Source organism: Phyllobates terribilis, unplaced genomic scaffold (assembly GCF_046119375.1).
Source record: "Phyllobates terribilis strain yellow unplaced genomic scaffold, ASM4611937v1 Scaffold_7__3_contigs__length_470593459, whole genome shotgun sequence".
NCBI classification, from domain to species: domain Eukaryota; kingdom Metazoa; phylum Chordata; class Amphibia; order Anura; family Dendrobatidae; genus Phyllobates; species Phyllobates terribilis.
This window is the reverse complement of record NW_027362767.1, coordinates 361,778,879-361,803,679: the sequence shown is the minus strand read 5'-3', so window position 1 is coordinate 361,803,679 and position 24,801 is coordinate 361,778,879. Positions and strand designations below refer to the sequence as shown.

At 41.9% G+C, this 24,801-nt stretch overlaps 1 protein-coding gene across 7 annotated transcripts in view; it reads right to left on the bottom strand.

The window, feature by feature from the left end:
• MBNL3 (muscleblind like splicing regulator 3) overlaps positions 1 to 24,801 on the bottom strand; it is a 169,003-nt gene that overhangs the window by 121,811 nt on the left and 22,391 nt on the right. The window contains exon 1 of one of the 7 annotated variants that reach the window (XM_073641323.1): positions 19,964 to 20,258. The exons of the other annotated variants lie outside the window; for them this stretch is intronic. The gene's annotated coding sequence lies outside the window, so the exon portion shown is untranslated. Of the gene's footprint in view, positions 1 to 19,963; positions 20,259 to 24,801 lie in introns of those variants that run through there. 7 annotated transcript variants of the gene reach the window in all.

Here is a 24,801-nt window from a genome sequence, read left to right as displayed (position 1 = left end):
ACCCCGTGTAAATAACATCTTGGCAGAATTCTTTTTATTTCTGCACCTGGGGCACTAGGGAAAACAGATCTTCTGCTCTCACAGCTTCAAGACGATCATTTGTGAGGGTTACTATTGGTCTCACTGTAAATAATTATGAGGGTGTCCTTCTGATTCTTTAATGAATAACTTTGTAATTCATCATGTCGGCCAGGCAGTGCCAAAAATGTTAGGGTAAGGTCACATGGGACTAAGAAGCTGCTCCATACGGTTCCAGAGATATGAACCTTTTTAGTTAGCAATAGTTTGTATGGTTTCTCCAAGGGGGTGTGGCTCACAGGGTAATTTTGCAAAGCAGTCTATAGACATGCCCCCAGAGACTTTTGTGAGCCACGCCCCCCTGGTATAGACCAGAAAAAGTAAAAAGATCATGAGGTCAATTCAAAGCTTTTATACCTGGAAACTGTTGGAAAAGCTTTGAAAAGTTGTAACATTTTCATGCAACGGGAAGTTGCCCATAAATTTCCCAACTTTTGGCGCTTTCACGTCAGTTTGAGTCAGCTCTGATGAAATTGATGAGGCTAGGGCAGGATGGGGGTCGTAGCCACATATTCCAATCACATTCATAAAAAATCCTGACATTTTGCATGCCAGAAATGCTACTCTAGTCGCTGACTGGAGTACAATTTCTGGTGCAGCGCACGCCACAAAGGAGAAGCACATAATTCATTAAGAAGCATTTGCTACTTAATGAATTTAGCACCGTGTACTCCAGCAAGACCGGTGTAGCTCAGGATACAGGGGTGTATCTCTGGAACCATTGGTGGATTTAGAAAAAAAAACCCACAGTGTATAAGTCCACATACTTGGTTACTTCTACAGGTGCGAACACGTGCCCATCCTGCTCCATTCACACGGGGGACATGGGACCCCTGCTCTAGGGATTAGTGTGGGTCCGGTGGATAAATGATAAACATGTAATACTCAGAGCAATAGATCATACAACCATGAAACCCCTTTAATCTATTGAGTCGTTTTCCATTATTAATTATTTCAGACGAGTCAGACTCCACCGACATTTTGGCCAGACATATCAAATTAGAAAAAAAAGATGCAAAATCATTGCTGACATATGGAAGGCATGTTTCCTCTCAAATCAGTTATGATAATTATCTAAGACATGTAATTGTGGCTTGAGCTGCACTTTATCTAAGAAACAAGTCCTGCATGCAATTTATTCTCATTTAATTCACAATAATAGCATCACAGCTTCCGCCTTTCATCCTCCTGCTCCCATAGGAGGTTAGATGCCTATACAATGCAGAATGCAGATATAACATGCAGTGGAGGGCCGGGGTCAGTATGATTGGTCTTCACTGGATGATTTACGGTTATTTGACCTTTTTGTTTCTTTATTGTTTCATAGGGGTGCAAAAATTACTTTACTCCTTTTAAGCTTTACATTGACATTAAGCAAGTACAATCAATTTCAATTGGAGGTGATGGATTGCAGCACTTGCTCCTCCATCAGAGGCCATATGCAGGATGTAAGAGGCAGTTTGTACTTTTTTCATCAATCCTAAGGCTGCGTTCACATGTTGCTTTTTTTTTGGTCACGATCTCAGTAAACCACATGATTTTTGCTGTTAATTTTAAAAACTGCTGCAAGACGCTATTGCACCACGGCCGCATAAGTGTGAATCCATCCTTAGTCTCATTATTTAACAAAATAGCCAGGATGGAGGATATTATTATAGGAAGGGGCCCAGGATGTGGGACATTATTAGATAAAGGGGTCAGAAAGGAGGATATTATTATTACAGTTGGGGGCCATTATTATAGGAAGGAGCCAGGATGGGGCACATTACAGGAAGAGGCCCATGATGGGGCACATTATTACAGGAAGGGGCAATGGATGGGGGAAATTATTAGATAAAAGGGCCAGAATGGAGGATATATTATAGAAAGGGGCAGGGTGGGGACATTATTACAGGAAAGGGCCCAGGATGGGGGACATTATTAGATAAAGGGGCCAGAAAGGGGCAATGGATGGGGGAAATTATTAGATAAAAGGGCCAGGATGGAGGATTTTATTATGGGTGGGACATTATTACAGGAAGGGGCCCAGGATGGGGGACATTATTAGATAAAGGGGCCAAGAGGGAGGGCATTATTACAGGATGGGCAATGGATGGGGGAAATTACTAGATAAAAGGGCCAGGATTGAGGATATTATTGTAGAAAGGGGCCAGGATGGGGCATTATTGCAGGAAGGGGCCCAGGATGGGGGGCATTATTAAAGGGGCCAGGATGGAGTATATTATTATTACAGATGGGGCAATTATTAAAGAGGGACCCGGGATGGTAGACATTATAAAATAAAGAGGCCAGCATTGAGGGCATTATTACAGGAAGATGCCCATGGTGGGGCACATTATTACGGGAAGGAGCAATGGATGGGGGACATTATTAAAGTGGTCAGGATGGAGGATATTGTTATAGAAAGGTGCCTGGATGGGGATATTATTACATTGAGGGCAAACACATATGGATCTAGAATGTCACAAGTGCCCAATATGCAGCTGGGGGGGCCCAGGTCCAAATTTTTGGACCTGGACCCATCAGACTCTAGTTACACCACTGGTATTACTCGCTTTTTTAAATCATCTGTCAACAGCAAAGGCAAATCTCAAAAAAAGGCTTGGGCTACTGACAAGTAACTAGTAAAAATGTTGACTTTACATGGGCTAGTGTAGATTCAGTCCTGTCGCAGGAAGCGTTCTACCGGAGAAGAAAGATGGCACCAGCGTCAATGGTGTCTACGTTGCTTACACTTTACACAGAGTATCTAACACCTCAGTACATGTCAACTGCAATCGATCTCGGCCAGAATCGAGGACATGGGCAACGTTAAATATGCTGGCACTTGGACAAAACAAGACAAAAAGCACTAAAAGCCCAGAAAAAAAGGACTGAAGGCTAAATGGTGCGATCTGAGAACAGTAACATTAGATTAGATAGTGATAACATTGTGGCATCAGGATGGATGTCTCCAAGATGGACATATCTGATATCTACCATGACTTGTGCTGAAGCCAGGTCTGAAAAAGGACAATCAGTTCCTATTGTCCTCACTTAGATGTTGAAGACTGATAACATAATGGGTAATTGAACAACCTCTTGACGGTATTAGTAAAATGTGCTCAATAGGGTTTTCTAGCGTTTTGGAACAGGAAAAAGAAATCTACATTTGGATGTGTAAAAATTGTCTGGGGTGCGGTGTTAAAATGTGGCCATATTGTGGCTGGTTTGTCTCACGCCAGAGTAAATCGCTGACGAATAAAAGAATAAATCTGCCCACGATATGAATACAGGCCTCAGTCTACAGTTATTAGTAATACAGAGGCATTCAGCCATCACAATCAGTGATCCCAATCCTTGCACAATATTTCCCGCAGAGCGTTCACTTTCATCAGCTCCATCCATCTCCTCTCAAGTTTGGTTTTTTAAGAAGAAAAAAAAAAATACAACCGTCCTAATGAAGAAACTGAAAATAATCCATATGGATTTAGTGCTGTGTATGAGCGAATTTCCTTGCTTTAAAAGAAAGGCCAAAATATCTCCAAAATCAAAGGTTTGGCAAGAGATAAAAACGAAGCTCAAGAGCAGATGATAGCGCATCTGAATCTTATTGGAAGGTACTGAACTCTTTCTAAAAGAAAATACTCATCACCCTTCGTGAAAAGCATCGAAGTGGTCACCTTGTTCAAGAAACTCATCATCCTTCCTTAGTGCTCGTCCAGACGACCGTATAACTCGGACAAGTGCTACCAGTGGTTTTGACAGATAGCACTCGTACATATGCAAGATTTGCCTCTGAGAATCAAATGGCACACGTCCAAAAAATCTGACTGCACTTGGATTACATCAGAGTGTATTCCGATTTTATAGAGAAGGTGGAGACATTTTTTTTCTTTCCACATCTGAGAAAATCAGATCACACTCTGATCAGTGTGTGATAGTGTGATTAGCATAATCGGCACAATTTTCTTGGATGTGGAGAAAACGGTCATCGGCACGATCCTGTCACGGGTGTGTCAGGTGTGACAGACACTCGCTCTGGATCCGGCTGTAGAAGGTCACTGTGCTTGGCATTGCAGGCACCTTCTTGATCCTCTCATCTCTGTAGTATAGTTACATCCTTCTTCCTTTAGGACCCAGCAGTGACCTCCACCTTCTGCTGCTGATTGACACACCCTTGCTTCATAGTTAAAAACTCTCAGTTTCTCTAGAGAGTCGCTAGGCATAGCTCTATGTACCTTTGTGCAGGCTTGGAGCACTAGCAGTTGGCTAGTCTCATCTTTGGTGCCCTTGAAGGACAGTTGGCATGTTCTCTCTGGTGTCTGCTCATGCTAAGTGTATCCCCTTTGTTTGTCTATGTTGTTGTCTTTAGTTTCTAGTGGGGCCTCACTAGCGCTCACCCCATCCCCTTCCTATCTAGGGCCTAGCTCTAGGGACATTCAGGGTTTAGGTTCCTGCTCGGCGATAGGTGCAGAACCTATATAGGGACGATAAGTAGATCTAATATCATCCTGCCTACCCTAGAGGTCTCCACTCCCCCTCTCCCTAGTTGTTGGGCTCCCTTCCCCCTCTTCCCGTCTTTGTACACTTATTCCTTCCCACACCTTGCGTGACAGATCCCTTGATGAAAAGCATTAAGGGCTTATGCAGACATCTGTGAAACTCGGTCTGAAGATGGACCACAAGGCAAGGACTGTCTGCATGTCTCCAGACCAGAACTCTACAGGCTCATATGAAGCCATTGAGTTCAGGTCTGGAGACTTGTGGACAGTCCGTGCATCCGGGTCCATGCTTGGACCGAGTTTCACAGACATCTGTATAAGCCGTAAGGTTGTGATACATCTTGTTCGGTCTATCCCCTTTAAATACATGGACGCTTGGCCGAGCATGTTACTTCACAATGGATCAAGCATCTTGAAATCCAACTGCCCAATCCTTCTTCCCCCTGCATTTGCCTTCAAGAGTTGGCGAAACCCACTACACATTAGATAGTTGGCTGGCCCATCCGAAAATGGCAGGTTTGGACGTTAATGAAACTTTTACAACTCTGGTCATCACAGCACTTTCTCCAAATATTGCAATTTCCATCACTCAGGTATAAACCTGAATTATGGTTTGTGAGTCACTTGCCATTTGACTCTGTGTGGTGCATTTGCTTATCCAAATAAAACCTGAGTCAGAAGCATTATGACAAACTAGAGACTAAACACATGAGCCACGCCAACTCCCCTCAGGTGTACTGCAGTCACAAGCTAGCATTCATTATGCTGCGTCCTAACCGAGCTGTCACACACAATTCAGTGCGCTCCGACATAGACACAGCACAGGATATACAGCAATGGTTTACTTGAAGATCAGACTGATTTTTTCCTGCACTGGTGAAATAATAAAAAAAGGACGACATGGCTTTAAATAAATAATGTATTTTGTTGCACCTATCCTGAATTACAGAGTGTAGTAGTACAAATGCTGCAGGCTTCAGAGCCGAAATCTCTGTACCGACCTTACATAAGCGATATCCTCTCTGTAAAAAGTAATTCAGCCCAACTGACTACAACATTCCAACAACGCTATAGAAGTTCAGCTACAACAAGTCTGATAAGTTTGGTAGCTGTTTCAAGTAAAAATCAGCAGAATTGTGAATGCAGCTCTGGACTATAATACAGGCTCTAATGCAGGATCTGTGCATAATAAGTCATGCAATATATTTAAAGAGGATCTATCTCTGACTATAAATGTGTCAGTTTTTTTACTTGATGTAAATGTTGCTGTTCTCCTGAATCTGGTATTTTACTTTTGCTTATTCTTGCAACTCTCCATTTCTGAGATATCGTCCCCCTTCTTCCCTACATGTAAATCTAGTATTTTTATCAAGTGAGAGTGGTCTTTTCAACTCATCTGTGGGAGTCATGAGGGCAATACCAAAATTTGCTGAAATGACTGGAGGCCCCCCATCGTTCATCAGTTGCTTTTTGTTTTAAAGTCACTTTTGTCTTTTAGTATTCGTTGACTAAAAAGTTAAAAAACTCCAGCTTCTTAAAAAAAAAAGGCGCACGTGGTTCCTTAATAGTGCGCAAAATCAAAAATGCTCTTTATTTTTGCCGTTTTAAGCTTTCTTGTCACTTTTCAGTGCAAAAAAATTTCAGGGGAGGGAGAAAAAAAAAACAAACAAAAAAAATGCAAATTAAAAGAAGTATATGGTATAAATGAAAAACAGACAAAAACACCAAGAATTAAACATATCACACATGAAATAATCCCTAGATTTGTAGATTTGTATACAGAGAAGCCAGGAAAGATCAGTACCAAAAAAGTAAAAAAAAGCGGAAACGCTTGTAAAACGCTAGGTAATCCGCACCCCATGGTCCCCAATGGGATTCCGCAAGTTCTATGCACATGCTGCGGATTTTTCCGCAGCGTTTATGCTGCGTTCAAAAATCCGCAGCATGTCAATTAATTTTGCGTTTCCCCAAGCGGAATTGCCTTTGTCCAATTCATAAAAAACGCAAGGCAATTCCGCATGTGGAAAACGCGCGATAAACGCGAGAAAAATGCGCGATAAACGCGTGCGGAATTCCGCATGCGTTTTTCCGGGAGAGGACTTGCATTTATGCAGCAGAAATTTTCTGCTTCATTTCTGCAACGTGGGCACATAGCCAAATAATGGGTTGTAGAAAGTTGTCCAGAGATGTAAAGAGTGAAAGATAAGGGTAATAAATTGTGGATAGTTGGTTAATTGAGTAATGGACTCTTTATATCCCACAAAAAATGAGTATTGAGAGTCTACTGTGGAGGCTCCCTATTAGTATAAAGCCTTGATGATTCCTTTGTGCTTGGCAGTGCGCTTAAAAGGGGTTTTCTGTTGAAAACAAGTATCACCTATCCATAAAGGCTCGGACTGGTCCACAGGAAAACAGGATAATCCTCCGGTAGGCCGCCCCTGTGAAGGAGTACTAATGAGTAGTGCTATTACACTTGATTCACAATTTGCAGAAAAAGATATAATCTAATCATTCATTAAATAAGCTAGCCAAGTTAAAGGGGTTGTCCAGTCCAAATCGATAAGTCTGCAGTCACACTGTGTAACTGCAGACTTATGAATCCCCCCAGCGCACAGTGGTTTTCTGACCCGGGAACGGAGGGTAAGTATGAGTTATACATTCCCCGGCCAGTGGGCGCGGCCTGGCTGCATACATTTGTATGGAGCGAGGCCGCACCCTCTAATCAGCCATGCCCACTAGACGGCCGCATCACTAGACGGGAAGCAGCCTTGGCTCAATACAAGAGTATGGAAAGCGAGGTCCCGCCCACTAGCCGGAGGATGTATAACTCATACTTACCCTCCATTCCGGGGTCTGAGGCCGGCGAATCCCTGCAGCGCACAGTGCCTGCGTTGGGGGGATTCATAAGTCTGCAGTCACACGGAGTGACTGCAGACTTATTGGTTTGGCACGGAGAACCCCTTTCACTTGCAGCACAAGCCAAAAGGAAGAATTTATGCAAAATTCTTTATCTCCATGATTTGCCTATGAAAATATTGTATTTGGACGTAACGTGACCATGCAGCCTGATGTCTATTATTATTCTCAAATGCATTTTAACCATGTATTGAAATAAAAGCACAAATTAGTCTTGTACAACTGGTAAGAACGCCAGTTCCTCCCACACCTCAGGGTAGGATGCAAGGAGTTTCTTGACTTACTAGATTTCTTTAAAATGATATTTTAGAGCCGAGTCTTTTATCTTCATTATTTACGCCAAGGGCAAATCATTTAGTAATGATTATATGGAGGAGGAGTTTATCAATATTTAAATGTACCTAGACAGAAAAATGTCAAATACCTGATGTATGTGTGTGATCAGTATACAGCAGTGATATTGGGATACGTTCTGTAATATACTATATATTTAGCACAAACAAGTAGTATGCCAACTTTTTAATACCAGCAGTATGTGCCCCACATTATGTGTATCTGTGATGTTTAGGGTGATTATTACATATGTGGAGTCCTTCATCAGGCTGGAACTGAGAACTTCATTGACTCCATGTCTTGATTTCTTATACTGTAGACTATGAACCTTCATACTTGTGTTCTTATGCAACGGTCTAACTTCTAATATAAATCAGTATTGACCGGTGAGCCTTCAAGATCACACTAGTCATAAACTAAAGTTTTGTCATTCAGCAAGACTCGAACGATCGCTTCATACTCAATCGATAAACTCTAGAAAGGTTCAGGTCACAGCTGATAAAGCCAAACAAAATGCATAAAGTATTATATGGGTTGTCCAGGATTTGGATATTGGTATATCCGTTTGGTAGGTATCAAAATCAGATGATCGGTGGAGGTCCAAAATCCAGCACAGCCGTTTGCAGGTCCCATGTTGGATGGAGGTAAAGAGTGCATCAAGTTGGGACCCCACAGCTCTGTACATGGTGTAGTGGCCATTTTTCGAGTACTGCAGCTCAGGTTTCATTCAAGTGAATAGGTCAATTTTTAAGTCCTTAAAGAGACCAATAGTACACTATAACAGCATAAAAAAGGGCTTCCCAAAAACTTTCTATGTAAAGAAAAAGACAGACCTAACTTTTTTCCTTTAAATAAGATTCTAAATATTGTTAAAGAAGCACTCCTCCCATCAATATTGCAGTCATCATATTATATAGCACTGTGTACTTATAATTGCTCATTTTGCCTTTCTACCCAGATAATTCTTCTCTTTTCTCTGCTCTATGTAAGAACAGGAAGTCGCTCATTTATCATTACCCTCTTCAACTCCTGACTCAGCTGCTCCGCTCCTCCCCCCTGCCACAGACTTTTTCATTGACTTATGACTTGTGCAGAGAAAATTGACCTCCTGTTTCTACATAGAGCTTAGAAGGATTCAGCTAGTTAATTTTTAATCACGTGATGTCATAGACCTAATGGAAAAGAGAAGAATTATCTGGGTAGAAAGGTAAAATGAGCAATTGTAAGTACACAGTGCTATATAATATGATGACTGAAATATATTAAGAGGATAAAAACTTTGATGGGAGTGCTTCTTTAAAAATATATATATATTTTTCAAGGAGTAGCCATATTTTACCTTTTTCCCCAGCTATCCCCCAGGCCCCTGTATTGATTGACCTCCTTTGGATCAAATCCCAAGATCTGAGAAAGATTGGAAAAAATAAATTTTTCAACTTTATGATGAGTTCAGATGAGTGAATTTTTGGTCATTGTGCGGTCTCTGTGTAAAATGGATAGCACACGGACCAATGTAAGTGAATGGAGTAACTCCGATGGGAGTTTTTCCACACGGACCAAGCGTTCATGTGAAAAAAATAAGTATGTAGAATGCAATAGTTTTAAACTTTTTTTTTTTTTTTTTTAAACAAAACTCGTCCATAAAACTCAATGGATGTGCAAAAAAATAAGGAAGCTACACTGACAATCAATGGATCCATAGCAAAGATTACATACATTGAATTTGGCCATTTTTCCTCCCCCATTAAAAAAAGTCATACATCCAAAACGAACAAAGTTGATATATGGACATAAAAGTCGGACATATGGATAAAAAAATTTTTTTTCATACTTCTAAACCCAGACTTAGTAACTATGTAATGTAGGCAATACTGTAGCTGTAGTAAAGTAAAAGCCCAGAAATAGAAGGAGATTGTATGTAAGGGTCTCTGTTGATTGTAGAGGAACTCTCATAAAGGATTAGGAAGTGCCTAGATACGGCCCTACTTGCACTGCCGGATTCCGTGTTCAATTGTCACAATTCCGACTGCATTCCTTCTGTGCATGCCTTACATTCCTTCATACACAACCACAGCTATTAGGGATCTATATACAGAGTATTTACAATGGGTTTTCTCATGTTCTGTACTGTACTACCCCAAATATTTCAATCTGATCGACAAATTAAAAATTTCTTGAGTTTGTCCTTAGGAAAGTAGTTTTTTTTTTTTTATCCCTAGTTTTTTTCTGGCCATTTGTCTAACAAACCAAATACAACTCCCCGCTGAAGTGTAACAATCGGGCTATTCACTTTTATCATGAGAGTCTTGCCCAACCCGTAACACTTGACTCAATCCCTGTGTGGTGGTCAGAAACTGGATCTCATCTGTAAGATCTTGAGAGGTGTATTTCATTTTCATTTTAAGAAATCAACAGAACTTGTGAAAATAAGATATGTAATATGTTGTGTTAGAAAAATCTGCTTCTTTCTTCTCCCGGACTCATCATTTCTTCTCATAGTTCACAGGTAAAATCTGTATTTAGAGAAGAATTGCTGAAATAGGAGATGGCAGTTGGTGCTGATAAGATTCTACGTAGAAGAAATGAGGAGCTGGAATCAGACCTTCTCCTCCTTCCCTCTACATAGAATCTTATAAAAATCAACTGCCATCTCCTATCTCAGTAATGTAAAAATCTGTCTTCAATGAATACAGATTTTACCTGTGAATTGTGAGAATATATGATCAGTCCAGAAAGAAGCAGATTTCTCTGATAATACATATTAGAAAGTTTCTTATTTTCACGAGTACTATTGATTTATGAAGAAAAAATTACGGGCGTTACGGTTTAAGGGCGTTCATTAGCTGATGTTCTCACTCAGCACTTTTGTTATACTGCATGCTTCCTTCATGCATACGCTTTATAATTGTTTCCCACTTGCTGACACTTGTATTGCTTTTTGCCAGTACATATTTCAACATGCCACTCTAGGCACTTCACATATAGCACAAGAAACCATTATTAGTGATAAGACTTCTTTAATTTACATTGTAATTGCACTAAGAAAGTATGGTTTCCTTTTATAAGATTAGCATCCAGAGGACATTTTTAGGGAATCCCCATCACACATGGACAATCTGTTTTTTTACATGTATTATTTTTAACAAAAAAAAACACTAAAAAGAGGTTATAATTTTAGGGCAAATTCACGCAGGGTTATAATGCTACACTAAACCCAGCCTCGGACTGGCCCACAGGTGAGCAGGTAAATCCCCTGGTGGGCCCCTGTGCAGAAGTAAGCCAATATAAGCATCAGTTGACCCAATACATTTAATTTATTATGTAGACAAAAGCAGCATCTCATCATTCATCTAACAAACTACCCAGTTTATTAATATTTAGAAGCAGAGGTAGATTTGAATAATGTGATATTTACCTGTAGCTGAACAGTGGGCCCTCAGAGTCAAGGTTACTGGTGGGCCCTTGTCACCCCAGTCCAATACTGATTTCACACTATACATATTTGTATTTTATACTGCGGTTTTCCATAATTACATGCAGTTTTAAGGCAATGATGTGGCTCTCAGTTGCATCATATCTTCCCCATGTGAAGAACCGTTACCTATTCACTTTTTATTAATTATTATTGACAACTATCCTAGTTATCATACAAATGAGTGACATCTTATAATAACCTCCGGTACTAAAATCCCTAGAGTATAGGAATATTTGTACAGTAATTACGCCCAAAATAAGGTCTCTAAAGCCTGGTTAATACCGTGCAGCAGTCACCAGGGGTTGGAGGTTGCTTGGTTCCCAAGGTCCCTTGAAATGAGCACAATCAGAAAAGGTCTTAACCAAAAGGCGTTAAGACATTTCATTATAGCTGATCAAGAGAAAATCTTTAGTGGAACTGATTTTAGAATAAAATATATATAAAAAATGGACGTACTGGATCCTCGTGGAATTGAGAAACCAAAAAGTCAACAAAACCCAGGTAGAAGAGCAACAAGGCTGAAAGGTTTGATGGCATGACATCCGAGACTGCACTGATAAAGGAATTAGAAAGACCGCTCAAGCCTATTCAGTTTTCCAATTTTCTCTTACATCTTTTCCCGGAGGAAAAACCCATCTATTCTTTTACCTGTAGGCCGGCTAGCTGATGTTTTTTGGATTTCTAAAAATATTTTCTGGCTCAACACAAGTTGACTCTGACTTGATTTCCAGAGGCACCAATTTTACATATCCTTCCCCCATGATCCAGCAATACGATCCACATTACTAAGGTGATTATTTCCCCGCACATAATATTGAGGATTACAGGAATGTTAGATGTCTAGAACCTCACAGTGACCTGCTGTAATGTTCAGTACCATCTTTTATTTTATGTATGCATCATCTATTATAAAACCACATACTAAAACATATTCCGTTTAGAAGTATTTTTCTTCATTTTGTTGACTGTGCATTTTTTTTAAATTCTATATTCCAGGATTGTTTGTGGGGGCAGCCATCTTGCCTAAACTGATGTTATCAGCATTTGGCAAACCGGAAGCCAGGAGGGAGATGAGGAGAGGTGTGCTCCTGAAGACAGGAGGACAAGGAGAGGTGTGCTCCTGAAGACAGGAGGACGAGGAGAGGCGTGCTCCTGAAGACAGGAGGACGAGGAGAGGCATGCTCCTGAAGACAGGAGGACGAGGAGAGGTGTGCTCCTGAAGACAGGAGGACGAGGAGAGGCGTGCTCCTGAAGACAGGAGGACGAGGAGAGGTGTGCTCCTGAAGACAGGAGGACGAGGAGAGGTGTGCTCCTGAAGACAGGAGGACGAGGAGAGGTGTGCTCCTGAAGACAGGAGGACGAGGAGAGGTGTGCTCCTGAAGACAGGAGGATGAGGAGAGGTGTGCTCCTGAAGACAGGAGGACGAGGAGAGGCATGCTCCTGAAGACAGGAGGACGAGGGGAGGCGTGCTCCTGAAGACAGGAGGACGAGGAGAGGCGTGCTCCTGAAGACAGGAGGACGAGGAGAGGCGTGCTCCTGAAGACAGGAGGACGAGGAGAGGCGTGCTCCTGAAGACAGGAGGACGAGGAGAGGCGTGCTCCTGAAGACAGGAGGACGAGGAGAGGCGTGTTCCTGAAAACAGGAGGACGAGGAGAGGCGTGTTCCTGAAAACAGGAGGACGAGGAAAGGCGTGTTCCTGAAAACAGGAGGACGAAAAGAGGCGTGCTCCTGAAAACAGGAGGACGAGGAGAGGCGTGCTCCTGAAAACAGGAGGACGAGGCAAGGTGTGCTCCTGAAGACAGGGGGACGAGGAGAGGTGTGCTCCTGAAGACAGAACAAGGGACAAATGAAAAATTTCAGAAATCCATTTTACCGCTCCCCCCCCTAAAAAAAAGACAATTTTTAGGCTATGTTCACACATCATTTTTTTGGGGGCGTCAATTTTCTGCAGTAAAACCTGATCTTCAAGGGCAGTTTATTCAGGATTTTTCTTGCAGTTTTGGTGCTTTTTAGATGTGTTTTGGGGCGTTTTTTCAGCATTTTTTCACTGTCCTTCTGTCTCTTTTTATGCATGTACATAAAGTTCTGTGAAAAAAAAGAACCCTATTCTATTTTGGCATCAAAAACGCTGAAACAAATTTTGGTGTGTTTTTTATGCGTTTAGTCAGCTTTTTTTCACTGCCCATTACTTCCTGTGGGTGAAAAAACTGAAAAAAGTGAAAAAAGTGGCATGCTCTATTTTCCAAAAAAACACGCAAGGAACAAAATCATGACAAAAAGAAAAAACACCATGATGTGTGAACAGAGACTTCTGGGTTCTCATAGACTTTTGCTGGTACTACAAAGGGCTGCTGAAAATGTGCATAAAAACTGCAGCAAACAAAGCTAAAAAAACCCATGATGTGTGAACATAGCCTTAGCGTTAGAATGGAGAATTCTCACAAATAACTACTGTAAGTTGCTACAGACAGCTTTTTGCCATAATTTCCTCTGCAAAGAGGAAATAGGATGAGGAAGGTTAATAAGATTTGACCCACACATGTCAGACTCATTACAGCCAAGATACAAGATGCCACATTTGTTATATTACTGCAGAGGAAACATAGCCGGCTGCAATCAGCCGTCTATACCTTGATCTAAACATGACCGCTCAAAGTCTCTACCTCAAGGGCACCATAGTAATACAGACACCTGGCACGGGCTGGACTATAATCTGTCTCTGCTTAATCTCAGAATAAGAAAATCATGATAACCAAATCTTTCCGGTTGCACATTGAGATCAGAAATCTAGACACAAGATGACGTTATTTTCTGCAATGTACAATTACGTCTTGCCTGACCATTCCCAGGAGAACGTGGATTTATGCTTCACAACCTGTCTGGAATTACATTCCCCAGCAGAATCGGCCATTGTGCAGGTTACACATGAGGGTCTCCCATGTTATTGATGTTAGCAGTGGTCAAACCTGTTCACAATATGGGGGAGATCTCGTAACACTATGTAATATGCACCACAAAGCTGCTAATGAATTCACCAGAAACTAAGGCTTTTTCTGTCAAATCAAGCAGACTGCGGGCCTCTACTGACAGTATAAACTTTCCTTTGCCCTTGTTTGCCCTTTCCATGATACTGGTGATGCGTTCTTGCTTGATAACACCATGTCTGTCCCCACTGTCGGGCACAGACACTCAGGAGGTGTGCGCCCCCATAGTGGCCAGAGTCAGCATGGATACTTGTCCACCATTAGTACCTAATGTATATTAAAATTGAAAATAAATATATAGCATAAACATTTGATGGTTGTTGGCCAAACGATGCTTCAGTCGATCCTTAGCCCGACAGCCATCTTAGCCAACTCTACCTTACACAAGGAGCGCTCCTGTGTTCTGTGAGATAGTCGCGGATTGACATGTCGACCAGTGACTTATCTCAAGGAGTACAATGAAATTATCAGTCCGAGATCGGACACGCGCGATCAACATCTCTCCCGACCGTCAATCGTCCAGCGCCCCCATACACATTAGGCCGTCTGTGAAATCCGTTGATATTGGCGGGTTCAGCCAACATTTGTCTAATGTATATGGGGGCCGTAACACTGTAAGGTTTATGGAAAAATAAATATTTCACAGGTAATTACCAACCAGTAGCAAAATGGTCAACCGTGACTTTCTCTACAGGGATCCCCCTGAAGTTTCTACGGTATATGTATGCCAGCAGTACAAAGACCTACAGGTGGCCCTATATAGTTTTACGGGGCTGAGGTGCAGGGAGTCTGCCCAGCAGGTGTCCGGGAGGCCACTATGCAGGGGAAAACTACGAAGCCCATTCTCAGTGAGGGAATCAATGTCTCGGCATATATGGGAAACACTCATCATAATGGGATAGGAATAATCCTTTATCAGTCCTAATGTTGGAACAGAGAACGATGCCATCCTCAATAAAATTAAATTATGTTAATATTTGGAAATCTGGTACACAGTACGGTTATAAGACATCACAGATGTGTTCAAGTTTTGCTCACGCCAGAATTTATTATTTCATTGTCCTTCTACGTCACTTGACAGACCCTATTGGCAATAATAGGGTCAGTGTACCACACGTACCATATGCGGCTAACAATACTGGTGTCTGTCTGGCAAAATGGGATTTGATCCACCTCCTAATGCAAGATCTGCTCCCACGATTCTTGCATCAGTTAAGTTTATAGATGGCGTAAGAGCAGTGATACCACATGCAACCAGTAAGTATCGGAAATCACCTGCCCAGGGCATGGATTTGTGCCCGAGTATTATTAACCCATTTATAGTGCTCTGCCCTGTGCCTTCATAGGGATCCGATTGTCAATGTATTTGCAATAGAGGATACATTATGGTTACTATGGATCACGCAGAACATACTCTATAAGACCTTTATATTCCAGTAGCAGAAATTACAGTCAGTAACAATTTAAAAAACTGTCATCCAAAAGTAAGTTGTTGAATCCATTGAGGTCTATAAAAGCAAATGAATCTGCATGAATCACCGGATGACTCACGGTCTCGCCCAGTGGAGTGGTCACAATATTTCGTCTTGTCCAGTCTAGCTGGAACGTTTTACAGGAGCTCAATTTAATACGACAGGAGAAATTTGTGAAAAATGGGCACAACTCTATAGAATACTGGTAATAACGAGCGGCTTAAAAATGGTATATTTTCTATTGTGTGGTAGCTGATTGCATGTGTAGAACTATGGGTCATCTTTGCCAAATGCAGGTCCTCTAGCTTTCAGACCTGTAGGCATACCTAGTCTATCATCATAATTTAACAAAGCTACAGCCAAATTGTAATGTAAGCAAAGATAGGGAAAACTACATCTGTACTGAGGTGCACAGGGTCCCTACAGTCCGGAATATGCCATCAATGTGTGATCCCAAAAAGGAGGCCCTTTTTTTCCATCTAGAACAGTGCAAAGAATTGCAATACAATCCTTTGAGGTCAGGTTGTAATTCCTACACAACGCCTGGTCAAGATTGCTTGTGGCATCATTTCATGAAAAAACAATGGCGCCATTCTTCTCTGCAACCAACATTTTATAGATGGAGGGTTCCAGCACTTGAAATGCAATGATGGTGTATACACTACGGGAATATCATCAGTCTTACTACTAGATGTGAGGAACAGAGTGCATAATAGGGTGAGGGATAGTGGGTAAGTGCTGGTGACGCTCACCTGGTGGAGTTGTGACAGGAAAAACTGCTATGAAGGTGTAAGGGTGGTGGACTGACTGTCGCGATTCTACCCCTGAAGACCCCAATCGCGTCATGTGAATTATGTCCTGCGTCTTTGTATATATATATTGTGATGTAATGTGCCATGTGTAATGTATAGTGTTATAAGCAATGTTAGTAATGCACAGTGTAGGATAAGCATAGTGACTGTAGTTTAGGTTGGGTAAGATAGGATAGTGTTAATGTTTGAGACTAGCCCATAGTGGGAAGGGCTTAGTGTTAGGGATAGAGACTACTTCCTGTAGTTAGGCAGTTCAAGTTCAAGTGGGAGTAGGAAGTGCATTGTGAGCAGAGCTGCCTTAAGGGTGATCCGGAGTGAGTGGAAACTAAGGACAGGGAAATAGCGATATCCTGAAGTAACTGATGAGACAGAGTGGCATTCCGGAATAGGGTCCATGGTTACGACGTCGAGTCACAAAAAATCCCGAGCTTACAAACACCAAAGGTAACGGACCTAAACAGGACTGAGTTTGTGGGATTAGTGAGGGTCTTGTGCAGTAGATCCAGCGCCAGTAGTGGGAGAAATAGGATGCTGAACCACTGAGTGAGTAGAAAGACCTACTGATCAAGACTGTGGCATAAAAGCTGGGTTGTGACGAAGTAGGGTGAAACGGTGTGCTTCACCGGCCCTGGAGTAGACTGCAGTGGAAGAATACTGTGAGACTGAAAATACTTCTTACTGTAAAGGAAATGTCCATAAGACTTTGTATCCGCTATCCCTTGTTTATAACCCTTACCAAGTTACCATTTAGTCTTTAAAAGACTTTATTTTTGAATGGGAGTCTCCTTTATTGAAGTGTGAAGCCTATGGTCGTGGCCAGCCAACACAAAGGCTACAGGTGGCCTGCAAAGGCGTGATGCCCTTACAGTATGAGTACAAACACCCAGCCAGGACCTACACTTTCATGTAGTGCGCCGGGGCGTAAAAAGAGGAGACGAGTGCCTCGGCCCTGGCTACCACCTCGTGACGCGCTACATATGCATGCAGAAAAACAGCTGCTGCTGCCCTGTGGCTGGTGGATAAATCCTCCAGGAAATATTGGATGCAGTTGGATTATACACGTAAGGTGGGCTGCGCTGCTGGAGTAAATCGATTCCTTACGATAGGTCATCAATGTCTGATCGGTTGGGGTCCTACACTCAGCACCTCCACCGATCAACTGTTACCATCAGCCGGAAATACTCACTTGCGGAGCTGGCCATCTTCTTGATTGTGGCCGCCGCAGGGTTTTACACATCCGCCTCCTATCGATTTGAATAGGAGGTGGATGTGCAGTACCCTGCACTGGCCACTGACAGAAGACAGCCAGCTCCGCAAGTGAGTATCTCTGGCCGGCGCCACCAATAACAGATGATCGGAGGGGGTGTCAGATGTCGGACCCAGACTGATCAGACATTGATGACCTATCCTAAGGAAAGGTCATCAATGCTAAAGATGTGGACAACCTCTTTAAATATGGACAAACAGAATGCTAATTAACGTTACCATGGCCGGAAGGCGACTCTTCTATGACAGATCAGATGCGATACATTGTTGCGTCTTCAAATCTAGTCCAAATGATGCCAGTGCGAGCAGGACATTAGCTGCAATACAATACGTAATTTTTTTTTTTTCAACCCTTTTACTTTACTGGGTGTAAAATGCTGCAAAAACGCTGAAAGATCCTACACGCTGCGTCTTGGCAAAAGCGTACCAGCAGGACTGAAAATATGCACGATAAAAACAACGCAGCATGGGCAAGAGATTTCAGAAGTCTATTTTACGAGCCAAATACGAGGCGCAAAATACGCAGCAAAAATGCCAGGGGTGAACATACCCTAAATCTCTTCAGCTCCCTTTTTAATAATGCATTTTAGTGTACAGGATTATGGGATGAACAATCCTATATTTTACATGTGTTTGTTTATTATAAAGTGTTTACAATAAGTATAGAGAGTGCATGGAAAGATACATTTTGCAAATCTATATCATTCGTGAGAGTATAATAGATAGATCATACTTTTATATACCTGGTACACTACTTATTTTTTTTTTTTTTACACCTATACTTTTAGCACAAAGAAAAAAAAAAAGGAGCAAGAAACAACCTCCCAGCGCAGGCCTCCGAGACAAGCTACCAGAGTGAACTCACACACACTAGTGCTTCCGCTCACGCTGGACCCCAGCACTTCCTCCTGCAGACCCCTCTTCTACAGCTTCTCCCAGCACCTCTCCCTTGTACCCAGCAGCACATTCTGATTAACCCCATCTTGCCCTGCCCTGCGTGCACACAATACCCTAATTCTTCTTGCAGCGAACAGGTTAACCCTACCTAGTTGCAGCGCACACACGTTTGCACAGCTGCACTGAAACACCCTGCACAAGGCGCGCACAATGCTACTGTTGTGGCAGCAGCACTCACACCGCTACTAAAAATAGTAGAAGCACATATTTCAGCGCGCCATTCACCAAAAATGACATGAGATGTATTTGTGCCAACTTCCATGACTTTATCCTTTTTTTTTTTTTTTTTTTGTCGTTAATTGTAGCCGAAACATTGCAGCATATGTTTTAAAGTCAAGCGCCATATTGTACGAATAAAAAAAAAAAAAAAAAAGCGTCCACAATTAAAGTGACATTATAATTCAGTAGTAGTATCAGTACCAATGACTTAGTGTGTAGGGGCTGTTATTGTATACAACATAATATGGAACAAACTACACGGGTGCACAATTGTGCTCAATTACAAGTTCTCATTTTCTACCCGAATATACCATATACAACAACGTGCAGGATATATAGGTTTTATATTACTCTGGTCTGTGTTACTAAGGGGTTGGCTCAGTGGTTAGTACTGTTTCTTTGCAGCACTGGGGTCCTGGGTTCAAATCCCACCAAGGGCAACATCTGCAAGCAGTTTGTATGTTCTCTCTGAGTTTGCATGGATTTCCTCTCAGTTCTCCGGTTTCCTCCCACACTCCAAAGACATACTGATAGGGAATGTAGATTGTGAGCCCCAATGGGCACAGCAATGATGATAATGTTTGTAGCGCTACAGACTATGATGGCGCTATATAAGCAAAGCATAATAACCTGTAGATCTGATATAGCTACTAACCAGCACTTTGGGTGATAAATACAGAAGTGGTGACGTGTTTCTATTATACTTTTCCTCTGATTGCTCCACTCCTGGTTTTGGCTTACAAATACTGATGTAAAATACTGACCAAATACTGAACGTGTGAACGTGGCCATGAACATGTGTAGTAAAGGTGAGGTGTGAGCAGTGTGCAGTACAAGGCGCTCACACCCACAGACACATCTAATCTCTCCATAACTAATATCCTTCCCCACACGCCGCACTTACAGCCCTTTGCCCCTCTTGGCGCCTACACAATCCGGGCAACTGGACGCGTAATAGAGCCTGTACCTCATTCTCTTCTCCGACTGGAAATCTCTCATTAGCCAAAGCAGCATTTTCCGAGGGGGGAAGAAGGAGGATTAACATGAACAGAAAGCAACCACCATCTTCTGCAAACTCCAACCGCGCCGTATTCCCAGCGATCGCCCACTAAAGCGAGGAATAGAAGCGTGCACAAAGTCTCCCAGTCCGAGAAGGCGAAAATAAGTAAGCAGTCAGGAAATCAGTCAGAAGTGCCGCCAAAATGTGAGCTCTTTCTAAAGAAAGGCCCTCCCTTAGACAGGCTGCCAATCACACACGGGTCACGAGGCTGTTTGCTCAGACTGAATAGAGTTCCTATTGACACAGCTTATGTCTGCAGCATGCTACCCTCAGCAAAGCTTTCAAGAACAGATCAAATTACACCCTCTCTCCCTTTCTGCATTTTAGGGGCGGCCATAAAATACAATCTTTTCCCAGAATACATTTTTTTTTTTTTTAGGCGGCCATGAAATATATCTCCACAAGCGAGCAATGTTTGTGCAGTGCACACAGACCCCCTAGAATACAGTAACGCGTGGGAGACGACAAAAGAAAAGTGCGAAAAAGTAATAAAGTGCAGGGCCGTTAAAGTATTTTATTTGGGGTAGACCTCCGTACGAATTAAAGACACATCTTTACAAAAGTATTAAATTCTCTTCATTCTGCATTTGATAATCCAGAAATTCTGATAATCCGACACTGAATTCAAGTTTACCAGGACCGGAAATGAGTAGCCTATTTTGTACTAGTTTTCCTATTTACTTTCTTCCTATACAAGTACATTGTATATTATTTTTTAAATAACAAGTGGTATTTCTTTCCATCGCAGTCCATTAATCCGAAATATAATAATCTGGTGGTTAATTATGAATTATAAAAAGTCATGCATCAATTATGTAGCTAGCCAAATGGGTTGCGCTGGTTTCTTTTATTCTGGAAGAGAACCAATTTGCATATATTTTCCTGTGGGGCATTGGGAAAAAGACGATACAGTGCTGGTGTCATTATGGAGAGCAAGGACCCACCTCCTCCAAATTTTACTCATAACTGGGTTATCTCTGATCAGACTTTTGTATCTGTTCTTGGGAGATGTGAAAAAGTAGTGGACGACTCATTTAAGAGGTTATCCAGAATCAGAAAACATGGCGGCTTTCAGAAACAGCCCCCGCCACAATGACCATGGATTGTGAAAGTTTAAGAAAACTTTTCTTCATAGACTCCAGTAGTTTTAAAACATAAATTAAATTAAAAAAAAAACAACAACAGAGTATCACTTAGGTCACTTAAGTTGGATTCACACATCAGTTTGTCACAGTCTGAGCAAAACCCACGATGTACGGAGAGGCCTCGGGTCTGCTGACCCAAACTCATCATCCTCAAAGGCATATGTCATGCTGCTGAGTTTGGGTGTTCTGTGGCCATTCCTTGGGCCGTGCTTAGAGCATGACAAACGGATGTTAGAGTCTAGCCCAGGAATGTCAAACTCAAACACACAGAGGGCCAAAATTAAAAACGTGGACAAAGTTGGGGGCCAACCAGTATACAGTATAATGAGCCCCACATAGTCCTCCATACAGTATAATGGGCACCACACAGTCCTCCATACAGAATAATGGACCCCACATAATCCTCCATACAGAATAATGGGTCCCACATAGTCCTCCATACAGAATAATGGGCCCCACATAGTCCTCCATACAGAATAATGGGCCCCACATAGTCCTCCATATGGAATATTGGGTCACACATAGTCCTCCATACAGAATAATGGGCCCCACATAGTCCTCCATACAGAATATTGGGTCCCACATAGTCCCCCATACAGTATAATGGACCCCACATAATCATCCATACAGAATAATGGGCCCCACATAATCCTGCATACAGTATAATGGGCCCCACATAGTCCTCCATACAGAATAATGGCCCCACATAGGGTTGGAGGTTCTGGTTTCGTGGGCCAAATAAAACCACCCTTCGAGCCAGAGTTTGCCATCTATGGTCTAGCCTTACCCTCTCTGGTGCTCCACAGCTGCTCCAATCTTTAGCTGTAGCAATGTCAGTGTGCTGTCAGCGCTGCAGCCAATCAATGAACTCAGCGCACATAGAGAGAATATTGACTATCACAGAATAGCATACTTTCCTGATAACCCAAGCCCATAATAAAATGGAAATAATAAATTAGAAGTCTTATCGGAACAGATTTTTGTGTTAATCTCAAATAAAAAAATAAAAAATAAACGTTCACTTCAACATGGGACCCATGTAAAGGCAGTGACCCCTCCACAAGAGGATAATTCATTGTACAATGGCAAAATGACAATCCAATAAGTGATAAGGACGAGGGTCGGAGCTCGTCAGGTGAGACTCTCCTGAAAAAGAGGTAACCTTAGAAATTGCCAATATCGGTGCAACTACATTTCTAGTATTATATGCAAGTAATGAGCAATGTAAAACAGGTATGTTAAGAGATACACTAGTATACAGGGAGCAGATAATCAACTACTTCCAAGACTCTACAGGTAAGGTAGAGATAATACGACTATGACAACGAAACATCAAAGGTGGTAGGGCAAAAGTTATTGTGGGTCATTGTTTATGGTGAAGCTTTCACCTGTCCTATAATCTTCTATGGCCTTAAACATGATTGATGGGGAGTGAAAACATTTGTTCTATTGATGCTGCTATTCATAAATGACCTTGACAATTATCAGCACAAGCAAACGTAAAATAATCCTGCCTTATCTATAGATCAGGAAGGCAATACAGTGCCAGAATGGAAATTAACTAGTCACTTTGTAACCATATGTTTCCCACATTAATTTTATATGAACATTTTGTATATGGACTTTCCTATAAGTATTGGAGATCATTTAAAGTCAGTGGGATTGACAGAGACAGACCAGTTCAGTGCTGTACTGGTTTATGTCCGGAAATCCCACAGACTTGCATAGGGTTAGACTGGCCCACCAGAGAACCGGAGAATCCTCCGGTGGGCCCTGGCTTCTCCTTCAGGAGAGTTTATAATGCAGACCTTGCAGATGCTATGGGGCTCTTGAGTGGAGGAGAACCCGGTGCCACCATCTGGATTTCAACACTATCTGAGCAATCACGTGATAACCAATCGAATCAGCAAGCAGAGCCAAATCCTACCATTGTGCCTGATGAAAATTATCCCAGGTCTGAAAAACCCCTTTCATGATAATGCATTGGTTTTGTATAGACGAAAGGTGAGCCCTCAAAATCAAGTCCTCTGGTGGGCCCAATGTTCCTCAGTCTAGCACTGGCCTTGCACCATCCATTAAGAAAAGGAGACTAGCGAGCTCTATTCTCATGCCTGGTTGGGGTTCCCACGATTACAAAGTTATTTCAGCTCTCACATCTTAGCAAGGTAATATTTTTCTAAAGAAGGAAGATTAGCAAACTTCAGTGGCCCAATATACAAGACAATGGCTTCAATTCTTTAAACAGTTTGCAACAGAATTCTGGGATAAAACTGTTTGAAATGTGTCAAAAATTTTAGTGTAACTTTTAGCTGGGCAAATAGTTTTTACAACTTTTGGCATTTTTATGTCAGTTCTGGCCAGCTCCAACCAGAGCTTAACAATGAAGATCTGGCCTAAATAACTGAAGCGAGGGAGCACCTCAAATATGCAGAACATGACTGCAAGGTCTGTGTACATGATCAGGAATTTTCCTGAGTGGATTTCATGTGCGGAAAAAAAATGAAGCATGTCCATTCTTTGTGCATTTCCACATGCGTTTTTGCCTATATAATGCATTGGAAAAAAAGCATGGCAAATCCGCAGGCAAAAACGCACAAAAAAACGCTTCAAAAGCACGCGGATTTTCCGCAGCATTTTTCCTGCCAAGGAGATGCAGAAACGCTGTGGAAATTTCTGCTTCAAATCCTGAACGTGTGCACATACCCTAAAGGGGATTTCCATCTCAAACAGTAAAAGCAACTAGGATGTGCAATCACTTTCTTATTATTAAGGAACCCCGTGATCCTGAGAATAAGAGGCTGTGCCAAGTCAGTGCCATCTTGATAGCACCATTATTAAAAACATTCCTAAAATTCCAATGCTGTGTAAGTGTCCAATAAGAAATACAATGAAGTTAACAACTGAAAATAAAACCTTTTGTTTTGTGAAATAATGAAAGAATTAAGCAGAATTCCTTTCTGACTCATTCTCCTTACAGCAGGTTTCTTGTATAGGACTTCTCTTTTCCATTAACGTTTGCTACATCTGAAACGCATTTCTTTGTCAACTATGAATACATTTATCCTAATAATCGGAAGCTCGCCAAGACAATCTGCTAACAATATCATAAAATAGCAAATGTGAATTCAGAGAAGTGATTTCCGAAGAGCTATAATGGGGCGCCCCACATATCACTGTCCGCCCAGCCGGCTGTATCACTGGGAAATCTACTTGTGGAATCCACTATGGCGCTCCATAGTTGAGAGTCATAATGGAGGATGTTCTCAGATCCTGCGGTGGTGGATTGTGGGACTCCCTCTGTTGGCTTGACATGACTTAATACAGCTGTCAGGGCGAGACAAATCCTTTAACAATATCTTTTTAAGCATAATGAAATTACTGGCTTTGGGATTATTTATTGGTAAATGCTCATCGTAAATGGTCATTATGTGATGTGAGCAAACAATTCTGGATTGGACAAAAGCCAAAGGCCAAGTCAATCTGATGATCATTATGAAACAAAAGCAGCGTAATCTCTGTATTTGTGCTGGCAAACCTAGCTGGCCAGTTTTTAGAAATCCAGGTACCAGTGGGCTTCTCTTAAAACAGCCAAGAAGTGAG